Source organism: Dromaius novaehollandiae, chromosome 9 (genome assembly GCF_036370855.1).
Source record: "Dromaius novaehollandiae isolate bDroNov1 chromosome 9, bDroNov1.hap1, whole genome shotgun sequence".
NCBI classification, from domain to species: Eukaryota; Metazoa; Chordata; class Aves; order Casuariiformes; family Dromaiidae; genus Dromaius; species Dromaius novaehollandiae.
The window spans coordinates 5,232,550-5,260,455 of NC_088106.1; the positions used below are offsets into that span (position 1 = coordinate 5,232,550).

General features: G+C 37.0%; 1 long non-coding RNA gene across 1 annotated transcript; it reads right to left on the minus strand.

The window, feature by feature from the left end:
* Positions 1-6,103: 6,103 nt before the first annotated feature.
* Positions 6,104-27,551, minus strand: LOC112986425 (uncharacterized). Its single transcript, XR_003260014.2, has 6 exons — positions 27,487-27,551; positions 23,701-23,785; positions 23,392-23,530; positions 15,888-16,155; positions 12,382-12,461; positions 6,104-6,196 (listed from the first exon to the last, which is right to left on the minus strand). It is a non-coding gene; the product is annotated as an uncharacterized LOC112986425 (long non-coding RNA).
* Positions 27,552-27,906: the final 355 nt, after the last annotated feature.

The window sequence follows — 27,906 nt, forward strand, 5'->3', positions numbered from 1 at the left end:
GTCGTTGTCATTAAAGTGTAATTGATCACAGTGCCTTAAACATAAAGTGCTTTTCTCTTGGATAAAGTCAGAAATTATACAGTAAAACCTTAGCCTGTGGCAAAATATTCATCTTCAATGAAAAAGACTGCCAGAATGGTCAGAAATGCAGCTCAGAACTGTAGCTCTTCATTCACCTATTAATCATGTAGAAATAGGATCAATGGGTTTTCACTTCTCAGACTTTCTCTAAAGGATTTTCTCGTGATGAAAAGGATGTACTACCTTACTTTTTTTCTCTCAAACTTTGCATAGTCAAGTTTATTTTGAATTCCTGGAAAAATATGCATCAACATTCAGCCACACAGGAGCTAAAATCGACTTGGAAAACCCAACCGCACCTCCAAAGCTTCAGAAAATTAGCATGTACCCACATATTTTTTAATTTTGGAAAAGCAAATCTTCCTGAACGAAAATTTCTCAAGAGTTGGAGTAGTTTGCCAAACATGTGGACAGCCTCAAGGAACAAAGCTCAAGGTGTTTTGAGACAAGGCTACTTTCTGGTACTTGTTTCCATCAGATAAGGATTTCTGTCAGGTAAAGTATTGCTGTTTCAGCAGGACATAAGGTAGGGTTTCTAACTATGTATGTTATGCGTGTCTTACATGACAAAAAAGCACTGAAAAATTTACATGGCATAGTGAAGTAATTATATTAATTAAAGGTACATAATATGCCATTCAAATTACAATTTATATTTCTTCTGGCTTTTAATCCACAAAACACACTTGAGCAGCACTAGACTGCTCACAAAATAAGTAAGGGAATAATACTCTTCTGCTAGTAGGTCTCATTCTCAATTTTTCAAGAGGCTAGACTACGGTTAAGGCAGCAGAGAAGAAGCTTTCTGAAAAACAGTTTAATGACCAACCATTTTCACTAAGGTTTAAATCTTTGCTTTGCTATTCCCAGATGAAAACTATGCTAATGTTACTTTTATGATGGAAACCATTTTCCTTTCTGACTATTCAGAGACCTCACTTGGGATCAAGATCCAGTCCAAAGTTCAATTTAAAAAAAAAAAAAAAAAAAAAAAAAAAAAAAAAAAAAAAAAGGCTTACCCTAGTTAGCTGAACTTAAAGGCCTCAAAATCTTATATCTGAAACATTTTTTCAGTATCCACTCCTGTCATTTTATCTGCAACTATTGAACAGTAAACAACTTCAGACCTTCCATACAGTTTTCCCAAATCGTTTTCACTAGCGATGTCTGTCCCATCAGGTACCCCATTTCATCTTGGTTGTTTCTCCTAAAACAACAATATTAAATACAAAAATATAAAATATTCTTAATCAATAAGTAATTGAAAACAACATGTTTCTGTATTTACCTCTCTCCTTCCTGCTTCTGTACCTGCAGTGTGATTGTAAGGCAAAGCAGACTTGGGAAAGGGGATCTATTCTTGTGCTTAATTATAAAGAAATTAAGGTTTTGTAAGAACTGCAGGATGCCTTTTTAAGTATGTGTGATGAGAATATTTACAAACCTTTGCCATATCTGGCAAATATCTAGCAGAAAGTTTGGAATTTTTTGGTACGCTCCTCCCGGGCCCCTGCTAACCACTTTTTAAAGAGATTTCTTAGCACAGCCACTACGGGCCTGTCCTGTCCTGTCCCACTTGCTGATGTTTAGCATTTCTTTACTTAGCTCACATGGAAGAGTCCCCCCGACTGTAATGGGTAGGCTTGTCAGGATACCAGTCAGAACGCATAAGGGAGCAGGATGAAGCCATTAGCATTTTCCCATCGGCCTCACACAGAAGCATATGCTTGAATTGGAGAATGTGAATTACTGCACCGATCTTCTTCCTTCAGAATTTTTTAAGACACTCACTTTTTTTTTTCCACAATATTTTTCAGGGGAGGGCTGTGAAACTCAGAGGAGTTTTGTAGGAGGCAATTACTGGCTTGTTAGTGCCAGTAAAAAGCAGTCTAATATCTATTTGCGTAAAGGATTAACCTTTTCTGCTTGCACCAGGCTAATGTTCCCACTAACTTAACGTGACATAGGGCAATTATGATACATACATACAGGGGGGTATCTGATCACCAGCATTTGCAAGAGCCAGGGAATTCCCTAGGCTGCCTTTCCAGGACAATTTTTCCTCTTCTTCACGGAATAAATTAAAGCAGTTCTAATACAGTTTGGCACAACTGTGGCAGTTCATTCCCTGAAGCAGGGTTCAGCGTGGCTGGATGACAACAACCTGCCCGAAGAAGAACAGCTGGGAGCAGGCTGACGTTCCTTAAACTACATCCATAAGACAATTGCCCTTATTAAATATCAGGAGGAAGACTGGTAAAAGGAGGTGGATACAGCGAGGATCATGTCTCACCCTTCTTTGATGTGGTCTATATTGGACAAGGGGACCCCCAGAATAAGGAGTGGAAGCTGCAAGTGTGGTTCTGGACACCGGATTTCTCCCTGCAGATAGTCATATTTTTATGCTGGTGTGTATACACACACATATGTACCTCTGTGTGTGTGTATATATACATATACATGCATACATATATGTGAAAAAAATGGTTATAAGTGAAATACTAGCCTATGCAAACCCACTTCAGTATCTCTACCATTCTGTGATCTAAAAGAGCCTATATTAAGATAGTTTACATTAAGTACATGAAGTATTTAAAGACAGCAAAAGTAAGCAAATCAGAACATGTTAGAACTAAGCTGAAGGTGCATATGGACCTGGACAGAAGGGAGAATTTCAAGTTTGAAGGAGAAATGTCCCATTCTCCCTCTGAAAATCCCTCCCAGAACATCTGAATATATCCTTACATGCTAACCTTTTTTACAGTCCTTCCCTGTTCAAGATGGTCAGTAAATGAAGCAGAAGACTAAGAGGAAGACTATTTCCCTGAGCCTAAGCCATCAGACAGAGACCTAGGCAAGGTACAGAAAGTAGGTCTCTGATGAGATGTACCACTCTGAAAACACTCACGAGGCCCCCAAAAAATTAATTCTGTGCTCCATTTTTGCCTGTTTAATATTGAACATTTTCCCATTATTTTTCGCAGTGTGTGATTCATTCACGTTATTTTCAGTCTGATTTGATTTAAATGTCTTGAATGTTTTCACTTTTTAATTAATTTTCCATTCTGTTTAACAAAGCAATCTACATACTTAGAAAGCTGATTTAATAAACAAAGTTTTTTCTGAGTGGGTTACATACTAGTTACTCCACTGCCTACCATGTCTCTCGCACCTGTAACTAAGCCAATTACATAATTCATTTTATACAAGTGTTGTTCAATGCTTTTTGTCAGCTTTCATTTACAAGAATAGGAACCTGATTGTTTCCTCCAGTTTTCCAGATCCTTTCCAAAATATATTTTATTTAAAAGACTTAACTAAACTACACTTATGCAAGGAGCAAAACCTGTTTTACCCATTGAGGATACTGACTGTATTTTTGAACGTAGACAAGATTTGTCTTTCAAGAAACTAGAGGAAGCTTTCTCTTAAAAAGTGAAATTGCATTGGTAGCTGCAAACACAAAAAAATATAAATGAGCTGAACTTATCTATTGTGTTCCACTGCTCTTTTGGTTAATACTATTCCTGCAGCACAAATAATGAAACAGTGAAAAATTGAGTCATAATGCTCTTTAGTGGATATAAGCTACATGTGATTAAATAGTGACATTAAACTCCTGGGCTAATGTCATGACTCATAATTACTAGTAATCTAGTTAAAACAATTTGTTTCTCAATGCTAAAGGGTGAAGCACGGATTTTTTTCTGCTGCTTCATGCAGTATTGAATTTCACCCTAAATATGATAAAATTATAAGTACCTTGGTATGTTTCTTTTACAATGTATATATTAAGACAGTCATGTAAGTAAATGACCATTTCATATGATGTAATTTTAAAACATTTTGGTTCTTATAACATTTGATTCATAAGGAGAAAATAATTTTGACCAAAGTTTACTGGAAAGGTGATAAAATCACAGATATTTTAATTTGCACTTAACTAGGAAAGAATATTGTCTCTTAAAAGCTTATATTGAATCTATTAGAAACATAAATAAATTGTGCATCTTGCATCTCAGTGCTTTGAAGCTTTACTTGATACAAGAAGGTTAAGAAAAAGCAAAAATGAAATTGTGGATAAAAAATGTTACCTTTAATATATACAGCTTCTATACACAGTCTCTTCTGCATAGACATTTATGGAATTCTGCTACACTTTCTCAAGCTAATTCTCTCAGAAATTGTACCAAAAAATAATGCAACAACAAGAAAAGGATGTGAACAACTTTTCTGTTATGAGAGGAGTCTGAAGTGTTTCTGAATTTATATGAAAGTATAATCAAATATAGAAAAGGAACTTTTGCATAGAGCAGAGATAATGATATCACTTGATTTTGTCTGACATTGTTGCTATTCAAATGATTTAAACTGATAACGTTAAACAGCATCAAATTTGCATGAGAATACCTACATTTATTCCAGATTTAACCTTATTCCAAATTTTATTACTACAATTCAGCATCATTGGAATTTGCAACACATACACTGTCTTTTATGAAGTTTTTTTCAAAGCTAATTTACCTGTAAATTCAAATGGGCCTCATGTAAACAAGGTTATCATGTGTGGTGAGAAAGGAAGGATGTCCTTTGGAAAAACACCTTGCTTTTGTTGCTTTCACTTATATTTAAACAACAGATTGAATTGTCTAAAGAGGACATAAGGAAAGCTGACTGGCAGGCAGCTGCACAGGAAAAGGTACTGCGTATTTTACTGTGTCAAGATACAGGGCTGCTTTCCCATGCTGGCTGCCTTGTGCTGCTCTGAGGATGCTAAAGGATGCAGATTTAACTGAGCAATTAGGAGAGAATAATGAGGTGTGCATTTCTGCCCGGGTCACAGAAGCAGAGGTACCGGGTGATCTAGCTCGCTGTAGCAGCTCCTCTCAAAATCTGGTAGAGGAGACTGATACAAAATAGTTTTATCTCCTTCATTATGTACTTGAGATGTCTGATCTATATGGTATAAATTATATTATATAGGCTTAAAATGCAAACAGAATGATATTGTTCAGCAACAGAAAGCAAAGCTGGATTTCTCTGTAAGTCTAGAAAGAGCTCAGTCTCTCTCTCACTTGTACACACATGTTTCTTGTTGTGGGGGACAAGAGGGAACGGCCTGGGTCTAAAGGAAAGCAGCTCATTTTTGTTGTTGAAAAGAGATATCAATACTTTATTTTCAAGTTCTTAGCAGAATCTACTTTCATTACAGCTGGGTAGTGAATTTTTTGAAAAATCTGGCTACTTCAAGAAAACACTTAAGAGTGCTGGTTCTGTTGAAAATCCTTATCATAATAAAGATCAGATTTACAGCCCCTTTCATCTAGCTTCCCTCTGAAGCTGTAAGCAGTGGTCTTGAGCTGCCTCCTCTCACGATTAAATTTCTTTTCTGTCATGCAATTAAATTTTTAAAATTCTGTTCTGCAAAACGTTTCTAACTCCATTACAGTAAATTTAGCCCACTGTCACACCAGCATATGATTAATATTAACAAATGTTGCCGGTGTTGCTGGCTGCCTGTTGATTAGCTTCGAGTTTCTTGTTACCAATTCAGGAACATAACCGACCTTTTTTCTCTCCTTCAGAGCTTTATTTCTCTCCCTGCCTTGTGAAAATAAACCTGCCACTAAGATACAGGAAATAAAGATACCGCAGTTAATTTGCTAAGTCTTGCCTCATTCCTGCTCCCAAACAAGTGATTTGCTTTTTTCCAGTCATCAATATGTTCGACATCTGTCGTGAAAGTGCAGTGGCCTCTTTTTTCCTTTTCCTCCATTAAAATTGCTGTCATGAGTACACGCTTTGGACACTAAGGCGGTTATCTTAAATAACCATTGACATTTTTCAAAGATCTCTTAGCTGCTCTTTTTTTGGTACAAGCTGTTCCTATCATAAACATACTTCTAACCACGAGGAAAAGATGAACTATGGGATTTACCCCAAATATACACAACAAGCCACCTGATAAAATCTGGTGGAAGAAGTACAAAACGAGAATAACCTGACAGTGCCTTACCACCTGCTCTGTGCGGATCAGCAACAAGGCTCACAGCTCGTCCTCCTCCATCATTTTCTTCATTCTGATGCTATTCTTCGAAGAAGCCAGATGCTCGTGCTAGGAAAGTAAGATAAAATAGTTGAGAAAACGTGTGCCTGCTGGTCTGTATTTATAATCATTCTTCCTTCATCTGGCTTCCTCCTTCACACTAGCTATTAATACACTGAGTTTGACCAGTTTCTAATTTTTATTCATTTTAAATGAAATTGGTTTATTGGTTTATACCTCATGGATAAAGATACACTGAAAAAAAATAATGAAACCAAGCCTTTAGCTTAGAAAAAGCCTATGGGAGCAAAACACAATTGTAAGTAAGTGATTTGTTAGAGAGGATTCATAGAGGTAGAGGAGGCAAAAGACATTTTGTTCCATGGTTACTTGGAGACATCCGAGAAAAATTCCCTACAGGTTGCAGAGGGGTCATTTGAGGCAAAGAAGGCCTTAGATTTCCCTGTCTTCTCTCTTATCCTCTCCTGTTTCTATTTACATTTTTTGACCATAGAATATCTGCCATGGAAAGGTCCTACATGGTGACAGATCTATAAGAAAATTATCACCCACTCTGGGAACTGATTGGCATCTCTTATTCACATCTTTGCATGTATAGCATGTCTTAAACTCTCTTTCAAAGAATTATTTTTGAAAGAGACCAGAACTGATTTCTAAATTTGTAGCTTTTCATTCAAAATGAAAGGTTAAAATTTATAGTCCTGTTTATAAATAAACTTTACATCATCTTCTGATTGCATAGCTACATACCAGAAGTCAAAAATAAAAAATAAAAATCTAGTATCTCACCTGAGTCATTAAACTTGCCATCAGCAAATTTATTTTTTCCATAATTTGACTGTTCAGATATTCTATTGCTTCATCATAATCAAAAAAAATAGTGGCCTTTAATTTTTTTAATTAGATAAAGCTTAGCACAGGAAAGGAATAAAAGGCATAGAACAACAGATTTGAATTAAAAATAAAAAAAAAAAAAATCCTAAACCAAACCCTACTGGAAGCACCATCTGTCCTTGTTAAACTAAGATATATCTGGCAAAATATGAATGTTTCCTACAATAATTTAGGTCTTTGATAGTAAATGAAGAACTGAAATTTGTTTAATTTCGAAGGAAAGAGTTAGAAATTAATTTCCCTTTTTATACATGTACCAGAATCGACCTACTAATGATTAAGAATGTTTCTCACTTACTCTTATTGCGTGAAAGCTCACAAAAAACAGGTGAACATTAACCTCTGATACTGCAATTCAATGTGTAATTAATAACACCACAACTTTCAAAGGAGGCATTAATTTTCTTGCTTCAGGACTTCAGAGGATAGTCATGTACTCATCACGGATGAGACCTGTATGAAGAACAGATCTCCTATCTGCCGAATTCCACAAAATACTATCTGCTTCCTATAGGTAATTCTTACATTATTATATAAATTACTCTCACTTATAGATTGAGGAAAGCCAATGATCCTGAACGTCACCACTGACAGGTAATGTTAAATCTTGCTGGCAGTTTACACGGGCAGGATTTATCCTCTACAACCATCTGTCACTACAACATTGCATTCTTTTACTTTTGCAAATGCATTAAATTTTTCTTCCCTCGTTCAAACCTATGGTTTCTCTCTTGGTTAGAAATTCGTGAAATGGTGCCAGCTGTCCTTTGTCCCTGAAAGGCCAGTTCTTCCCTAAACTCCTCCGTGAGCAATGCAGTCCTGCACCTCCCTGTGCCGGGCCAGAGGCTCTGAGACCTCGGCTGGGGCTTAGGCGAGGGCCCGAGCGCGGAGCTGCCACCGCCACTCTTTACTGTCGCATTCGCTGCATTTTTCCCTCTTTCCACCTGTCATAAAAGAGGATATTGAAAGCACTAAGGGACGCAGTGTTCCTCTTGCAGCCCCAAACAATTCAGGAGCTGGAGGAAGATTTGCACAGTCATCCCCAAAACCTGGGAAGCCGAAGCACTCTGTTTTATTGAAGTGTACGAAGACTGAGGTAAAGATCAGCAGATAAAAATTGCACCACGTGTGGTAGAAAGGAGGCAAACGGGAAAGAAAAAAGCAGCGTTGCTGAGATTCTTCAGCGGCAGCAGCACCACTGGCCCCAGTCCTCACCACGCCTGCCACCCCACGGCAAAACCTGGGGGAAAATCTCAAACCAAATCCTAAAGCAAGCAGCCAATTAAATGTTTTGAAAGTATAAAGGGGATTGCTAAAGCCTTAAAACAAGTTTGATGCAGTAAATTGGTATCACTCCTAGGTAGACTGTGAAATATGCAGCTCTTTGCAAATAACATTTTAATAAGAATCATTAGTAAAACTCAGCTATAAAATATAACACTGTAGATTCCTGCTGGTAGGGAGGAGTGTGATGTCAACAAGAGCTATATTTACTGGTCTAGGATATAACTTGGCTCTTTACACTTTTTTTTTTTAATTCAAAATTACCAGCTTCCTTTGACATAATGAGCTGTATTTTCAGTGCGCACAATTGCTTCTGAATACCCAAGCACATGTCAGTGGGAGAAGCTATCTCCTCCGAGACTGCGGATGATATTCTGTCTTCATTTACTCCCCATTCATTCCCACCGGAGCTTATGAGGTCTAAATAAAAGAAGAATATACTCTTTTTCCATGTAGAGTTTGATTTTCAATTATTGTTATTGCAGTAGTGCTTAGTTACTTATTTACTGGTGAGCAGAGATAAAGTGCAAGAGCACAATAAGATATATGAGTACTTCGGGCTATAACATTAGCATTCACAGCGACGTATTTATTTACTATCTGCACTAAAAATATTGACGTGCCCAAGGCGACAGGTACTGCTGCAAGTTAAGGCACTCGGCTTTCCGGTGGCCACGTCCATAGGCTACACTTGACGGATTCCTGACTCCTGGGGCCAGGGATGAGATGCCGTTTGATACCCTGTTCCTTGCTGTCACAACGCTGGTTCTAGAGTACACCAACACAGATGCCAGGGTACCCTCAGTGCGGGACGGAGGGTTTCCTTCCCGGGACCTGCTGCGCACTCATCTCCTGCACAGTCGAACCCCGCTCCACATTTATCACTGGATGGCAGGTGACTTGTCCTAGCTCTACCTTTGTGCCTTGACCGGACAGCTGGTCAGCAGGACCGAACAAAATTCAGTCTACAGTCCAGAAGAGGGATGCTCTGGTCCAGGCTGATCGTGGTCTCAGTATAATTTGCAATTTAGAGGTATCCCAGATGTGCTGGACCAGAGACTGTTCACTTTACTCAGTCGGAAGCATTTTCTCTATAAACTGTTCAGCATGCCAAAGAAACTCCCGGCGCCAGACCACACTCTCTTCATCGCCGTGCTGTCGCTTCGGAGGCGTTCTTCTGCCGTCAGCAGGGATGCTCCAGCTTTACACTGGTGGCACTGAGGCTGGAATTTATCCTGCTCATTTTGTGAATTTGTATCGCACGGTCACGCAAACTAAACAGTGTGTTGTTCCTAGAGCCCTGTGCATTGATTCCCCTCAGGAGTCAAGATGTGATATGTCAACTCTTTCTGCCTATTACCTGTGTATTACTTATCTCTTAATGACCTTTCAGAAAAGAGTGGAACATGAAAAGTTTCTTTATCCAATTATTACTTGCAATATTTGAGTGGTTCCTGTGCGAACAGTATTAAGATCCTTTCAGCATCTGGCCTTTTGTTTTTAGCGAATTTAATCAACACTGCTTCTCCTGCTAAAATATTTTATTTTTTTTGATTAAAGGCAAGATTACTGAAAGCAATTTATTTTCCTTTTATCTTGGCAAATTGTTCCCTCTGTCACCCTAAAATTTATTTTTTTTAAGATACTGCACCAGAGAAGATCACAGAGAGGATGTTTGAAGGAAGAGAGACAGTGTATATCTGCACATTAAACTGCATGTTATATTCTACGATGTTAGGAAAGTGATAAAGTATAAAGATAAGACATAAATATGAAACTTCTAAATAACAAAATTAAGTTGCTGTGAGTAATACATACAGCACTTATAGATTTGTTAACTCAGATTAATTCTTTTTTTGGTAGGATGATGGATGACATAACTGGTATCTAAATCAGTAACACTTAATCAAAGTACTATTATCTTCGCTCCCCAACCATGACTGTTTGTGATATACAGAAATGTAAGAGGGAAGAGGTCATACACAAAGATACTTGAATTTTAATAGCCAAATAGAGGCAGTCTCTTTTTGAATTATACGAACCAAAGCGCAGATTTCCACAAACGTTCACACAAGAATCGGGTAACAAAACTGAAAACTCTAGAAACATTTCTGTATTACTGACACGTAAATTTGAGAGGACATAATATTCCCTTTTTTGTGACATGAAAAAGGCTGAAAAGCTGAACCAAACCAGTGGTTCAGTCAGGTCAGAAGGAAAAACAGAGGTAAAAACGAATTCGTACAAAGATATGAACATTTGCCCATCTTCAAAAAAAAATAAATTAAACTGTTTTAGTGATTCACAAGTGTTTTCCCACAGAAAGTCTCCTTAGTTATGTAATTCATGACTAAAATCTCTGGAAAACTTTCCACTTGACAAAGTGTGAAGAGTCTATCTTCTGAGCAACACTTTCGAACTTTAGGTATGGCCAATAGTCCCAGGGCGATTTCCTTGGGGGAGAGCGAAGCACGGGCTCCACTCTGCCCTGATTGAAACTAGTGGGAGTTTTGTCCTGGACTTCAGTGGAAGGAAGTTTAGATTTCATGTCTTTAAAGAGGGAAGAGTATCAAAGCAGACACCACAAAATACACAGATGTACCAGAAAGCAATTATGCATTGTAAAGAGGAAAATACAGGCTACCGTTCTGCTGGTGTCATTTTACATTCCGTTTCATATCTCAGCATTTCCCACTCTCCGTTCCTGCATAATGAGCTGATGAAGCTTAAGATGCCTCCATCATTTTGTGATCTGCCATTCCTCCTAAGATGTATTATGTATACAAATTATTAGACTTAAGAGAACTTTTGTTCTGAAAAAATCTCATCAGAAGAAAGTACTTTTCAAATGAAATAATTAGTGATGCTATTTGATATAGGAGAAAACACAACTCTGCTCTGGTGTAAACCACTGCCATTTCTTTAATGCCTAAGGCCTTTTGTACACATGGATTTGGAATAAAATTGGTTTTTTTAAACTTCTGAAGTAAGTACTTAAACCTCTTTTGAAGGCTCCTCATCAATTTAACAGTTTTTTTCCTCATGAGAAATAATTGATGAAACTGCCTCTCTCTTAAGATATCGACTATCAGGAACTTTGCAGAGTGGATGGGTCTAAAAGTAGTGAAATAAAAGTAATGGAAGAATTTCTGTGAGAGTTTCATGCAGAGAACACTTACCACTTGGGACCCGAGCAGGCAGGTTTTAGGATGGGGGTCTCTAACTTTTGCACCCCTGAATGATTAGAATTTCACCCTACACCACAGATCTGAAGCAGGATCATGTCTATTTATCCAAACCCATCCCAGATCTTTCTGTACACCAAGGGACTGCGGATTGGAGACAACTGTTTTGTGCTTTTTACGCAGCCTGGCAAGCCACATCTCGGGCTGGATTAGGTCCTATAACTCAGTGAAAGTGGATTCTGAAGATACAAAAATGGAATAATATATTTCCTGATATTGGTTTTCAAGTGTACAAAGGCACATTTTTAGGCATATTTAAGATGATTGAGCACGGGTATACTAAACAGTTTAATAATAAAGTATGTTTATTGACTTCATGTTTTTGAAAGCTTCCAAAGGGCCCAGTCTTTTGGCGAAACCAGAGCAAGGACAGTTTCTCTTAAGAAGTTCTCAGCACTCCAAGAACTGCCCTTTCACTTAGTGCTGCTAAAACTGTCACCGTTGAGGTGTTTTTTCAGCTTCACGTTCAGAGAGGAACTCAAACATTCAGTCCCAAATGCCCTCGGAGCAAAGAGCTTACATGCCCTGTCGCCTTGTGATGACGGTGTTGTCAAAGTAAATGGTTCCAGTGAATGTGAACATAGAATGAATTTACTGTGTATGTCCTGGTGTCACACAAATGTGAAATCTTCATGGGAAATGCATGGAAGAGGTGGGATCATGTAGCTGTTTCCTGGTTAAGATAAATTATCACTTTTAAAGCTATTTTAATTTCATTACAGAACATTCTTTACAGGGCATTTAATTTTATTCTTGCACAGATGTGCAGTATGTGTAGAACCACAAGAAGAGTAATGAATCTGAACATACCTTATATATTCTGCTTATGGCTCAGCAGACACATTCAGGAAGACACTGGACTGCACCAGGTTGCCACAAGGGCTACAGGTCTGTTCACCGCACAAATGCGCCGTATTTGCACAGAGGGGAAAACAAATGGAAAACCGACAATCAAATGTTTGTTAACATTTTCAATACATTCTCAGAATTAATTAATACTTTAGGTAAATAACACCCATCAGTAGTAGCTAAGCATACTAACTCCTGTATTTCTGTACCCCTGGGAAGAGAATGTGTCCCTTTGCTAGAAACACAAATATATGTTGCTATACTCAGCGTTACCCAAAAGTCATTTCCAACAATAGCTACGTGCTGGCTTCTTTAGCTTTCACTTTTACGTAGATTTTACTTGACTTGAGAGTGATTGTCACTGTAGCTCAAGTTTAATATCACTTAAGTGCCTTTTTCTTGCCTGTTTGACAGTTTAGAATGGCTCCAGTCACCCTTTCAGTACCTCCGTGGGTGCTTTTGCCCGTCTCCCATGGTACTTAGATTTGATTTTCTTGAGTTTACAATTGGGCTTATTGTTACTGTTGAAATTGTGAATGCTGCTTCTGGCACAGATTAGTCAAAATAACAGATTTCAGTTCTGAGCTGAGGACTGACTTGTCAGGCAAGCCAACTAAAATAAATCATATAACTGTTATTTCTTCCAGTCCTGTAGTGGGTATGGAAGCTTTTGAATCTTTTTTTCCCCTTAGTTGCTGTTGTTGAAATAAATTGGCTCTGCTCATGATTAACTTGTACTATCAGCTCTAGGCTATGGCAAAATTTGTTTTGTCTTTTAAGAATCAATACTAAACTCAAGATCTTTCATTATCAAACTTTAGTTGTCTTGAAAGACTTCTCATATCTTCAGCTCCTTCCAGTTAAATTACTCTAATATCCTGTCTTCTAGCTCAAACTAACTGCTAACTTTCAGCTTGTGCAAAGTTCTGCTAATATCACATTGAAACAAACAGAAATAGTCATCCAAAAGAAATTATGTAATTAATATTAATTTCAAGTTAGTTTTTCTCTTCACCATCATGGTCCTATAAGCAATGACTTTTTGAGGTCATTGATATTTATAATACTGTTTTATGTTTATTGCTTCTTCTGGATTGTAATTTCTCCTTTTACTACCCAGGCTACATTTTCAAAATTGAACATAAACATTACATAAACCAGATTTCTTTGAGTCCACTTCTCAGAGTGGATGCACTGGTCCTAATCACAGGAAGCTTAAGGAGTTTAGACTCAAGTTTGAAACACTTTCTAGTACATCTCACTTTTGTCCTGTGGCACCTTCTGTGCAAATTCACAGCTCCTCTGTAAATTAGAGCATCTATTTTGGTCCTTTCTGGTTGTCTCTGGAGGCATAACAGGAAGCAAGTGCTCTGAGGCAATCATGGACAGGACGGAGCACGGGATACCTGGGACAGCTGAGGTTTGATATACTCCTGGCATCCCCCGACGGCAGAAACACGCTTTTCATTCCTAGTCTCATGCTTGCTTTTGCCTGTCCATACATTGCAAAGCAAGTAACTTGCCGCCTCCTTCTCACTCAGTTCCACTTTTTCACCCTTTGGAAGTCGTTTCCTAGACCCATCAGCGATATCCCCACCTTTTGCTTATGGAAACTGCAAATCCTAATGAGCGATACAGCACAATCACACATCAGGGAGGGTCATAAAAAATCTGTGACTCTAGAAGAGGGTTAATAATCGCCTACATGTGGAAAAACTTATTGATAAGTAGAGCACCATGCAATTGCATAGCACAGTTATCTACCCTCCAAAGTTCTTTCATCTGAGTTACTAAGAAGCTTTATTAGGAAAGCTGCAGTAGGAGTTGCTATCCAACAAGACAGAATGGACCCATACCCCTCTGCAAACATTTTATTCTTTGTTCCAGATAAAATTCATTTTTGCTCTAAATAGTAACATAAAAACAATCAGTTTGCAAAATATGACACACTTTGCTTCTCCAAACAATCACACTTTTTTGGATTATACCCAATAAGGCCTTCCATGAGTCAACAACCTCAGGATGCTAACACAGTTCAAAGAGTACGTTGCCATGAGCTGACTGCTTTTTACTATCGTCTTCAGTTTCCTTATTTTAAAATCTTTTCATTTTAATGTTGTTTTTATTATGCCCAATCAAAACTCATCAGAAAGGAAGCCTTTCCATTATAATCAGTAGCTAAAACTACTAGTCAACATCTTTTGTTTTCTTTTCTGTATGACAGTAGGAGTGATATCAAACACATGTCTTTAGGGCCACTTTACTGCTTCATTCACACCACTCCTCGCCAGACTTTAGGAGACATTTCGGGTGCAGTACAAAGTGTTTCCTACTCTGGCAGTACCACAGGCTCATTCTCCCAGCTTGTATCAGTTGTCAGAGTTCGATCAACAGCAGCAGATCTGGGACAACTGACACATGAGGAAAACCAGGTAAACAGGTATTCACTTCCAAAATAGCGAGCTTCATCATCACCTGCAAAGCCTTCCAACTGCAACAAATGGTGTTCCCCATCATATGGAACACACATGCCTGAAACTTGTTTGCATTTGTCACAAATAAGAATATTCCATACAGGTTTTCTGGCAAGTGCTCTTACCCGAACATATGCCAGGCAAAAACCAAATGTGATTATAAACAAATTGTTCTTTCTGCAACACAGCAAGCAGATGCAAAGTGTGGAAAGCACAGGTCAAATTTTTTAAAGTGAGCAGCACGTATATCTATCCACTGAGCTCATCAGAAAGTCTTTTCCTAGTTGAAGACTCAGCCCAGAATTTCAGTGTGTCAGTGCAATTTCACATTAAGATAACGCTACTGATGCTGATAGCATCATATCAGTGTAAAGCTCAAGCAGTAAAGCGAAGAATATGGGCTTTCATGTTTCTGAGAAAAGTGGAAGACTTCTGCCTGTGATGCAGCAGGACACAACTTGTCAATGCTACAACCCCTTAAGCAGGAGGCTTCAGCCGTCTGGAACTACAATTACACGGACGACTGACTGCCAGAATAAAAGACAGCTGTCCGTGGCTACGCGAGCAAGAATCAAGTAGGCAGTCCAGATGTTATCCAATCCTAACCTCCGCACACGGGGCCACGTTCATTACTGGCAGAAGCAACAGCAACTTTGCTGATGTCATTGCAGAGATTTAATTAAAAAAAAAAAATCAATGGGTGCTACACATACAGTGTGTGTTTGGAGTTAAATCCAGATTTTGTATTTACAAAGCCTTGCAGAAAAGATCTGAAACTCAGCAATTCGAAAGAGTTCAGTACAAGAGACAGGGGAGGTGAAAGACTTTTAACACCCTCTTTTTTCTTCATGTGTGTTTAGAATGATTTGATGCCTGGACTTGAAATAGGAACAGATCTTGTTTTCTCTTCTGGTAGAATTGTAAAATTCAACACACTCAGTAAAAAAAGTTCAGATTTTAAAAGTATTCAAACTCTAAATAACCCATACTCACTTCTGTATAGGGGAAGCAGCAGTATAATGATGTCTCCCAAAAGAGCCTCTTAAAACGCAGAGCAATTCAGCTGTTCTTGGTCTCAAACATCTTTGGAAGAGTTACTGCAACATGTACAGTACTTCACTGTGTCATAAGCTGCTGTAAGTATGGCTTCTTCTAATCTTGCAGAGATATCTCTGATCCTCTTTCAACTTTTAAGACGCTATCAGAACAATCTTTTCTTTAAAACTATCAGTTATTAAAAGGTCAAGAAAACGCAGCAGTCCTAGAGGGAGAGATCAAATAGGAATGTGTGCTGGTTAGGCAATTAAGTTTCAAAAGCTGTTCAAGCTAAAATAGTATCTTGGAGATAATGTATGCTATAGCACCTCCCAACTGTTTCAATTCTGTGGTGGTGCTGTGAACTTTAAAAAAGGCTCTTCAAGGAAAAAAAAAAAAAACTTTGAATTGAAATAGATTAAAAATCTAACAAAGAAATTAAAATGTAAGAAATCCAGTGTCTTTTACCAGGCTCTCATCAATATTTCTACATAGACATTATGCTAATGCCAAGATATTGCTCTTTGGAATACCCCGGCTTTAATTTCTTCTCACATGCCCCTCAGGAGTCCTTACTATCAACTAAGGCCTCACTTAATCAATATTTAAGCATGTACCTAATTTGATTCATCTGTTGACTTAATAGGAGCTCAATTTTTTGAGGAATTGAGAATCTATATTAATCCCCAAAAAAAAACCAAATGCCACAACCAGCACCTTGGGTCTGTATTTTCATTCTTGGATAAAGCTGTATTCATGGACTGTATTTCAACCCTGCTGAAATAAGAACCCAGAGTAGTAGCAACAGGCTTTGTATCTGGGCTCTATTCCTTCTCCCTACTTAGAAACACTGGGTAGAAAAAGAACTGAGAAACAGAAGAGCAAACAATTTGATAATCTTACCACTATAAGCTTAATTTTTTTCTCTAGTTGTTACATTATTCCATAATATTTTTTTCTTTCTCTTTAAAATTTTTTTCTATCTTCCCAGCTGAGAATGTAGATGGAGGAAATCAGTGCAAAAGTGGAGTTTCTGCTGATATTTAATGGGATAAACAATCTATTCTAAACTCTTCTTAAAAGACAGCTCCTCTGAGATGCACTTGGCAGATGCTTCTCAATCTAGATAAAATATAGCCCATTATCTTTCTTTCATGTGGTAGTCACTCGGCTCCTCAAAGATTCATATCACTTTTCATTTGGAAATTTCTTATTCTATAAGGAAATGGCTTTCCTCAAAGAAGCGGGTACATAAGAGGAACTCTAACAAAAGGATTAGAGAACTGACTCCATGGGAATTAATACCTTCAAGACCTGAGTGAAGAGAGTATGCCAACTTCTCTGAATCAAAAACTGAGGATCTTATGCAAAGATTTATTAAAGTTCCACATTATGTTTTCTGATTCTACTTCCTTCTTTGATGGACAAAAAATTTCACTACCATGTCAGGCAGGCTAGGTCACACCTGAGTGAATTGAATGAATATGAAATATTTAGATGAGATGGCTGAACTGAAAATTTTTAAAAGGAGACGAAAATATAAGTTGGACTTAACTTCAACTTGACTCAGCCAGAAATATTAGTCGAAAGTGTAGGTGAAATGTGTTTATATGGCATAGCTACTAATACAAAAGCAAGCAGATTAGCAAAGTTCATGCATATGCCAATACTGTTACTTGCAGCATATGTTCTACTCATCTCTATTCTACTTTTATAAGTCCTAACATCATGATGATAGAAATCACAACTACTACTGGTCATTGAAATGGCAGATTATGGTTGACAATTCTCGACATTGAGGTTTACCTAATCCACGTGATCTGTTTCTAAATTTCTAAATCAACTCTGACTCAAGGAAATATTTAAGAAATTTTCAAGTTGTACTAACTTTGGAGGAACTTTATGTTCAAGGTTAAGCACATGTTTATATGACTTTTTGAGAACTGGGATGTTTTCCAGAATCATGGGCTACAGTAGTTAAAATCAGGCATCTACACTAAGTCACCTACTGGATGTAACTCTTGTAAAGGTCCAAATGCAGTCCTAGTTGATGCAAAATGGATATAGATACCAGTCTGAGATATCTAATACTGAAAGCTTGTCCTTGGGAACTCAGACAAGCATAAAGTCATATTAATAGCTTTCTATCATCTTTTAGAGATGAAATCTCTAAAAGCATTCCCAGGCAAGGAGGACCTGAAGCATTCAAGAAACACTTTAAAACCAGGATTAGGAATGACAGGTTATTCCCAGAATCATCTGTCAGCTGTCTAGGGCATATGCTGTCATCTGATTTTCATATCCGTAAAAGTTAAAGAGTTGTAAATGGTGAATTGAGAACCATCCTTGGGTTATGTAAATCAGAAGTAACTCCAGCTTAGTAACATCTCCTAAAAAAGGAGATAATTGGGATTTTTCAATTTAACTATAAAAGTAATATAAAGGCATTGCTCATTATAAACTTGTATCTAATACACTCATATGCATCCAAAGCCTTGGTTAGTCTTGGAGTGCTACATATATTAAAAGTTTTAAATTCTAACTAGAACTCCTGGTACATTAATGATTCCCAAAATATTACACTGTATCTACCACAGTTTATACAGTCTTTTAACCTCTATGTCAAAACAGGTGCATGTCTCTTCTAGAATTTAATCAGGCTGTGCAAATTATGAAGATTTTTGTATTTTAGTATTATATTATTCTTTTCAGAAAATAAAACACCTGTTATTTTGTGTGTGCAAAACTTCAGAAACAATTACCTTCCAGGAGTGGACACAGCTTTTGATTGAGGCTGTCAGAATTGCCTGTATAGCCCTCTTGCTATAATAGATGAGATAGTCATACCCTAATTTCCATAAAAATAGATTTTACCAAGTAACTGTTCTGGGATTTATTAGATTTTCCTGCAAAGCATTATAATTATCTCATACATCAACCATAACTAGTGCTTATTATAAGTGCCAGTTGCAATCATTTCCTGATTTCACTGATGTTCTAAGAATACTGGAGTTATACTTCAGTTTACCCAGAGAAAACTAGCCCATATGATTACATACTGTGTGTTTATTTTATTGTATTTAAATTAATGACAAACTTCAAACTTTTCATCATTTTAAGTTCCACTGTCAAAAAGTGCTTCATATATTAAAGGTATTAACACAAAAGAAAGCTCAGTATTTTTTACTGCCCATTTTTGATATTTCACCAATGTCTTTGTGCAGTACAAAGTTGAGATAGAAAAAAGTATAAAGCAGAGATGTCTGAATTTTCCCACTACCTTTTTTTTTGAGAAGAAAATGTACACAGTCAGTATTTTGAGCAAGAAGTTGGACTAGACGACCTCCTTATGTGCTTTCCAACCTGAAATATTTTATGAGCTGTTCAATGTGTAATCTTTGCAGGATTATATAAAAATTCAGCTCTAAATTCCTAACACGGTAAATATCCTTGCAGTAAGAAAATGGATGCAATTGTACAGCCTGGTAGTATGACAAAAGGTTGCATATTTAAGGTTAAGAAATAAGAAGAAACACCTAGTTACTGTATAAATTTTAAATAATGCTTGCTAGAGCACTTCTGTAAGAAATTCTGACATTTCAAAGTATTCCTGTTTGGAATACTATTCTAAGTCCAATAGATGGAGTATGCTGGGTTTTGAAATGGAGCAACAATTTCCATAAATTATTTACGTCCTCAGATGTCACACTAAATTATCTTCTATATATTTTACTTTTTTTTTTTGTTTTATTCCATATTCTACTTTGTAGCCCATTAACAGTTTATATAAAATAAAGACTTTCTATATGCACATTGTAAACTGTTTACATATTGTTTGCCTTACCCATGTTTTTGTCATGTGGCTTTAGTGGCCAGCTATATTGGTGGCTTAAGAGAAATATATGCCCATACTCTGATATTATGTGAATATGTGTTTGCTCAACACATGCAGTTTATTTCCAAAGATGGAAAAGAAAAAATAATCTAATTGTCATGAGATGCTGGGTTGCAGTTTGGAAGGTCTTTAGCATGTCAGCCGCAGTCAGCTGTCCATTCTGAATGTCATCTTCCCTTTTACTTTTTGCACCTTCCCCTCATGACAGAAACAGTGCACGTAAGTTTGGATATCAAGTGATATAATTGGTTCCCTGTAATGAATTTGTGTCAATGAATGCTCCTTTTCAAAAACGGGGTGTTTTTCTTGGTTTTCAAGTTTTCCTGATTGGATCCTGAGCAATTTTACCTCCTAACTCAACCACTCCACTTGAGTGACTAGGGTATTATCACATAAATGGCCACATATCCACTCTCCCACAATCTCATAAAAAATGAGCTACATTTGGTTGTCTGAAGTTTCATTCTGTGAGCCACCATGCCCACAAGACTTTGTAAGACTGAGACAGGTACCAGTCACCCACAGTCTTGTCTAATGGAACCAGGGTCTTCACAACGGTGTGGATGAGCGAATGAGAGACAACAGGCATGAACTGAAACAAGAGGTGTTTAGACAGGATATAAGGAAAAACTGTTTCACCATGAGGACAGCCATGCACTGAAGTAGGTTGCCCAAGAGGTTGTGCAGTCTCCACCCTGGTTGGGTTTCAAGACCAGACTGGATAAAGCCCTGAGCAAGCTGGTCTGACCCCAGGGCCAATTCCTTTGAGCAGGAGGATGGACTAGAGGCTTCCCAAGGTCCCCGCTAGCCTGACTTGTCCTATGGTCCTAAGAAAATAGACCTACTGTAGAATATCTATCACAAAATCTAGTTCCAGAAGTTTAAGCAGCAGTTGTCAATGATGAAATAATTTCTGTGACTATTTGCAAAACATCCATTTTTCCTTTATTGCAGTGTCTGTTGGGAATGTTATGTTTTTCCTTATCTCTTCTTGATGTAAAATTGGCCATTCTTCACATATATCACAAATATTCACAAAACCTCTAATAACTGGAGTTCTTTTTTGGCTTATGTTCTGTGTTTTTCACTTTTTGAGTGAGAGCTTTGATTCCAGAATGATTTCAGTATATAGAGAGTTTTTTTCTTATCGGAAATCTGGAAATTATAATTTGACTGTTTTGATCTATGGTGCTATCTTGTACACTTAGTTTAGTTCTGTGTTCTTGAGAGGGTCTCTCTCCTTGCCTACTCTCTGCTAGCCTGACAAAATGATGGATATACCTGCAAAGTCTTTGCTTGTATGGTTTGATCTTAGCTTTGTTTCTGCCTTGGTAAATTCTGTCTATCAAATGAAAGCCTTTTAATGGTGCTCTCTGCTTGACAATGATCACCTTCTAGTCAAATAGTTTCTCTTAACTGGACCCACTGGTCTAACTTTTAAAATGTGGACACTACTTCAAGATTAGAATTTTAGGTTTGTCAGTTATTTGTTTCACTAAAGATAGTGTTATTTTCAAGAAAGCTACTAGCTCCCTAAATGAGCTGAGTGAAGCTTAGCCCCATATATTTAGATCTGGTCTTTATTATTATTGATCAAAACATAGGCATTTACAAATATTCCATCTCTGGAATGCAAACGTGCTTGAAAGGTACTGGGAAGAAAGACCAACAAATTGATGTATCTGGGCTAAAGGAAGCACAGAGATTTAAAACAGTATCTTGGGTGGCTTAGCTTTAAGATCACTACTTATGGGCCTCTTACTGAGATCTTTGTGCAGAAAGTCCGTGCTATCTCAGTTGTAGATAACTACTGAGCACAGACATGGACACAAGGAAAAAAACTCCTCGCCATGCATCAATTAAGCATTGGAATGGGCTGCCAAGAGAAGTGATATAATCTTCATTCTCTGGAGATTTTCAAAACTCAGCTGAACAAGGCTCTAAGAACCCTGATCTGACATTGAAGTTGGCCCTGCATTGGAGCAGGAGGTTGAACCACTAGCCCTACAAGAGGTCCCTTCTAGGCTAATTTTATTCTTTGATTATATATTGCTCTGTTCGAAATACAGCTGACTTCTAGATTAATAGGCAATTCCAACAAACCTCAGATTTAGCCAAATAAATCATTGTTGCTATTCATATCACTAGTTCCTGGGTGATACAAGGTCCCTGGGTGACTGGGGTTCCGTTAGGCACAACTTTTCCTTCCCTGAGATATTCACAACTTGGATATTCTCGTTAGTATTATAGCTTGATATTGCCATTATATGTATTTTAAAGTATTTTTCCAGAAAAGTGCAGCAAGAAACAGTGACGACAATCTCAGACAGAAAGAAACTGTCAAAAGTTGAGATTCACAACATTAGCACTTCCACAAATATAGAATAGAAGCAAAGAAAGGTGGAGAGAACAGACCACAATCTAGTGCTTGAACAAGGCAATTTATAAATACAACATTTCTATGAGGAAAGAATGGAGAGTTTTAGAAAGTCTCAGAGGTAATTAGCCTGACAGTTTTTGGCACTTGATGGATTGTTTTTTGAAACACATTAAAGCCCCCTGAGCTGCAACAAAGTTAAAAGCTTAGGTCTAGACATGAGGTCATCATTCTTCATTATCACCTTATGTGAAGAAATAGAAAAGTGAGGCACTTGTGATTGAAACCAAAGCACTTATTGATAAAGCTCTCCACTGCAAACCTCTCTCTTTCTCTATCTGCTATGTAACAAATTACGCTATTTACCAGGCAGCTATTACAGATGTTTTATAACACGTTCCTTTCTTCAGTCTGAAGCCCAGTAAATTGAGCAAATACAAAATGTGGGCTTAATATAAACTTGTTTTCAGAAACAGAGCTGATAAATTGTTATAAATTGTATGTTTCCTAGGTGTCCAAATAGGTATGGTTTATAAGAGTGCGAGATGTGAACCTGACGTACACTTACGTGTGTTACCCTGTGCTGTGACCTCACTGTATCTCCGAAAAGAACAATTGCTGCAATGAAACCTCCCAAGGCCACCCAAACCTTGGAGAAAGTGTAACGTTTCATTAGATGGTGGCATAACCTCCAAGTTACTACTGCACCTATGTCCCTGACTGATGTCAGTTGCTACTGCCATAGAAAAAGCTCCCTTTGGATTTCAGATACATAAAAAATACCATATCTCAGTCATATCACAGAATCGCTGAGGTTGGAAGTGACCTCTGGAGATCATCTAGTCCAACCCCTCTGCTCAAACAGGGTCACCTAGAGCACATTGTCCAGGACCATGTATATTTGAAAAACATATTTTATAAATCTTTCAGGACTGCAAAAACAAGTGTTCTCCCTGATATTCTGGAAATACTCCTTACCAATGACCACTTGGTGAATAACACAGAACTATATCCTATTTGAATTCAAACCACAAATTCACCTTGACTTTAATTTTCATAGCTATCTGTGCAAGCCAAAATTTATCTAAGAAAACCCTGAACAGAATGGAAAGCATAAATAGGTACTTATGCAAATATGTGCTTTGATCCTCCAGTCTATGTAAAAACTTCCAGAATAAAGTTCTACTCACTGTTTGTAAAGGTGGGAGAAATGAAGCCTTATCAGACGTAGGTCTCAGCTGATCTTCCAGCAGCTCATCTCCATGGATAACTATAGAACTCTTTTTCATCCAAGTTGATACCGGGTCAGAAACTTGTATTTCATCTAACCTACAACATCAGGAATCTGGTTTCAAATACATACTTCGAATCTCATGAATTCAAGCAAGCCCTGAAGACATGGATCTCAAAGTCATTTAAACGTTTGTCCCTTACTGATTTTAGCAAGTTTTGTATCATCTCCGTATGGTGGATTTCACTGGGAACCGAGTATTAAATACCTGTGAACTTGAGCCATAGACTTCTCTGTGCCTTTTTTGCCCACTGATAGTACGTGGAAAGGAGTTACTGCTTACTTCATGGGTACTGTGAAAATACACAAAAGATTACAAAACATTCAGATATTACTGAGAGGAAAACTGTAAAAGTAGCTTATAGCAATGGTTAGTGGAGACAATGTGACTTAGAAAAAACAAAAACCACCAGTGTAGTGTTGAAAAAAAATCACACTCCCTTTCTTATGAATTTCCTGTATTTATCTTTACTGCAAAACCATGAGATGGGAAATAAAGATAAAACCAGGGTCAACAGGAGCACGAGACTGACTGACTTCCCAAAGGCCAAACCATCCACGGGAGTGTAGACAAGGAATTGCGTCTGGAGCTCCCCAATCCTACCTTGAGACATCTTTTTCGCTTTCTTCTAGTCCTTTCTAGCACACGTAGGTAGGTGACTGTTAAAAGCATTACTAATTTAAATAATTCAGTATTGGTTCAGATACAGATGCAGTATTCATAGTTATTTGTATTTGTTCCTTTGTAAAGAGCATGAATTATACCGATTTATTGTACATAATGTAACAGGTTCAGAAAAGCCTTTTTATGCAGGCAGATGCAAAAAAGAACTATCATTTGTTCTAGTACAAATTAAGCCTTGCTCTGCTAACGGTTCTGTAAAGAAATATGCGTTTCTATAGTGTTTACAGAACAAATGAACGGCAACAGGGGAGTTTTCCATGTTATCAGTGGCAGAACGCATTGCTGGTAATAAACTCACTTCCCCTTAGAAAAATGTGTGCCCTCAATGCTGAGGATATTGCTAAATGTATCAAAAAATTAAATCCTCCCCTGGCAAGCTTTTTCATAACAGAGAATTGTAATTAAATAACATCTTTCAGATAGCATTCCTTTCTTGACTAAACCTGTTTATTCATCTTGGGTGGAGATGTCTGCCCTTTGCTCTGAAAATTGTAGAAAAATGTGTTAGATCATGACATTTTAGGTAATTACAGGTTATTTGAAACCTGCCATTTTCACAAAGGCTTCAAAGAGAATGTTTCTTCCCAGCTGCAACTCAAGATACAGTACAGAGGATGAAACGATCTTTATGAGGAGTTTTAATCCATCTCTAGCTCTTTCACTGGAAGTTTCCCAGTGATTTATAAACACTTCCCTCTCTTCTGCTGCTGTTTGTTTAGCGTGAGGGTAACAGAGGTAGCAAGGGCTGTGACACTATTTCATAAAAACAATTCAGTTTCTGTTCACAAAATGTTTTTCAGCAAGCTGTAAAATTCTCAGACTTATTATTCCAAAATTATTTAATCAGTTTAGTTGGGATATTCTTTACACTTGGTGAATAGTTCACAAATAAAGGTGCAAAGAGTTTGTACCTGCAGATTCAAAAGTCACCAGATTTTTGGCTAGTGAAATCAGGCATTCAGCATGAGTTTTCTTCTCTGACTGGCACAGAATAAATTTTTGAAGTTCATATTAGGAATATTGCAGTGCAACCTACATTTTTGAGGATCTTCTTGCATAACTCAAGAAGATCAGCTCTGTGAAATAATAGGAGATTTGTGGCGATAGAAGGGAGGTTATTTCTACACAAATCATAACAACTGTCTGTTGTGTACAGCCTAACAGTGAGATATCTGAGGATTTATCTCAGGAACTGAGATAAGATAAACATTTGTCAGAAATCAGTTGCGAATGCTGATCCATATTTTCATTTTTCCATTTCTTCCACTTATTCCATTTTCTGTTTCTTCCATTTCATTTGGTTCTTCTCTTTTTGCATTTTTTCCATTTCTCCCATTTCTTTTTCTTTTTTCTAAATCTCAAAATTTTTTAATTTTTAAATGTTCAAATTGTTATATTTTCAAGCATTTAAATGTTAAAACTTTGATATTTTCAAACTTGCAAACAAAATTTCAAATTTTCAATTGTTTAAAGCTTTCAATTTCCAAGTATCAAATATTTCAATTTCCAGTAATCCAATGTTTCATATTTTGAAATTCTCAGGTTTTCAAAATTTTAATTTTCAAATTCAAATGAATCTGAAAATTATTTTTTCAAAATTTTGCCATTTTTAACACTGATCAGTTCTAACTTTTCATTTTTTACTATTGCTTACCATGTGTTTTTTAATTTTCACCACTTTTAACACTGAAACTTTCAATTTTTTTCTTAAATTTTTACAATTAAGACTGCAAATTTTTGCATTTTTGCAATTTTAAATGTATGGGGAAAATAGAGGAAATAGAAAAAATAGAAAACATTTTCAAAATATATTTAATAAAATACAAATGTTGATAAGCCATACCTCATCCTCCCATCACTAACTTTTTAAGCATTTTTCCTGAAACAATGAAATAGACTGAAAAGTTAGGCCAGACTGGAAAATATCAAGCCTGACATTTCAATTTTGATAGCGTTATAATTTTGTCAGCTGAAAGTTATTTTTCAGTAGAAAACTTTAGGCAGCCTTAAAGGAAGAGCTACAAGAGCTATTTTTAAAATATATATATTTGGTGTTCAAGTCAGATCTGAAGTTATTTATACTCCTATTGTACTCAGACTTCTCTCACATACCTCAGTGACAAAGACGCTTGCCTAAGGAAGGAACCAGGTAAAAATGCCAGAATTATTGCACAGAAAATAATTAAACTCCACGCTGCAGTCTCACACTAAGAAGTTGCACCTGGCTAGTTCAATACTCAGAATCATTTGGACATTTTATTTTTAGTTATCGTGAGTTTCATTATATCCGAGTCAGATAGACCTGTAAGGGAGCAGGTGGGTTGTACCGAATGCACAGCGGAACAATACAAAGACCAGCAAAGGAAAGATGTATTGCAGGTCTGAAGACTTTCTTTTTTTTGGTCAATAAGCTACTTACAGACAATTTAATATAAAATGCAGAGAGGAAGAAAAGACTATCATTTCCACATATCTGTTAAAAGTTTTTCTTTTACAGGATTCTGGAACACTCATGAGCAGAGAAGCAGGAACGCAGATGGTTATTTTCTACTCATTTGCCTAAATAAGCATCATTTCGTCTGAAAGGCACATATGCAGCACATTTGATGGAGAAAGGATGTGGTCAGCACTTATTACAAGAAAAGGCAAAAAAATCTAGGACAAAGGAGAGAAAAATCTGTAATTGTACCTTCTGTGAGAAATTCAAATGATAGTTTCACTTTTAAATGTACTTGCTATACCCATCAAAATAAAATTAAATGTTACCTGAATATCTTGGGACTGGTAGTATTTAATTTCGCAGTGCAGCTGGAGTGATACTAATTCATAAAAATCATGGCACACTTCAGCAGAGGAGCTACTTCCCGGGCTTGCCAAGATATGTCTCCTTCAAACTTTCAAAAACACTATTTCCTTGGTCCCATAAAAGTGATTGGAGAACCTGCCTGAAAGCCCACCGGTTCTTTTGGTCGACTGAGCACCACTATTACATTGAGCCATTTGCTTTGGTGAAACCAAGATGTTATATGCGTTAGAGAGGAGGCTGATAGGTCTACGGTTCTTTATATTTCACTTTATCATCCCTTGTGTGCAAGTGGTAACAGCCATACTCAAAGCCTATGAGATTTGTTTCTTGATAATATACACCATGAACAATTTCACCTGTTTTCTAGATTTTCTTTATAACAGCCATCGCAATACACTACGGTTATGGTTACTATAATATCATTTTTCTATTTTTTTGTCCACCTTTCTTTCAGTTGTTTAGAAATATCTTTAGTTCATCTCATAGTAAACAAAAATTCTTACCTTAATGTTAGCCTTTTTGTCAAATCATCGAAGAAAAGTTATATGACATTTGTGTTGTCAGTCAGAAACACCTGAAACAATTAATACAAAGCCTCATTTTAACATTATTACTAACTAAAGGAGCTATTATTCCTAATTGTTTTATGATTTAACTACCGCACACTGCTTGTGCTTGACTCTGCTAGTATGAAATTTGAGATGAGATTTTAACTGATTGAAATTTAAATGTCAACTAATTTTATGAAGCAATCGTCTTCTGAATAAAAACAAATGTTAGTTAGAAATCTCTTCCAACAGGGACAGCTTGGGGCTCTGTTTTGTTTACTTTTATTTAAAATTGGGAGTCTTAAGAGGGAAAGCGTGAGAAAGAAACTATTAGGAAGAAAATATCCAGACATTAAGCAAAGGATAAAAGTGAAG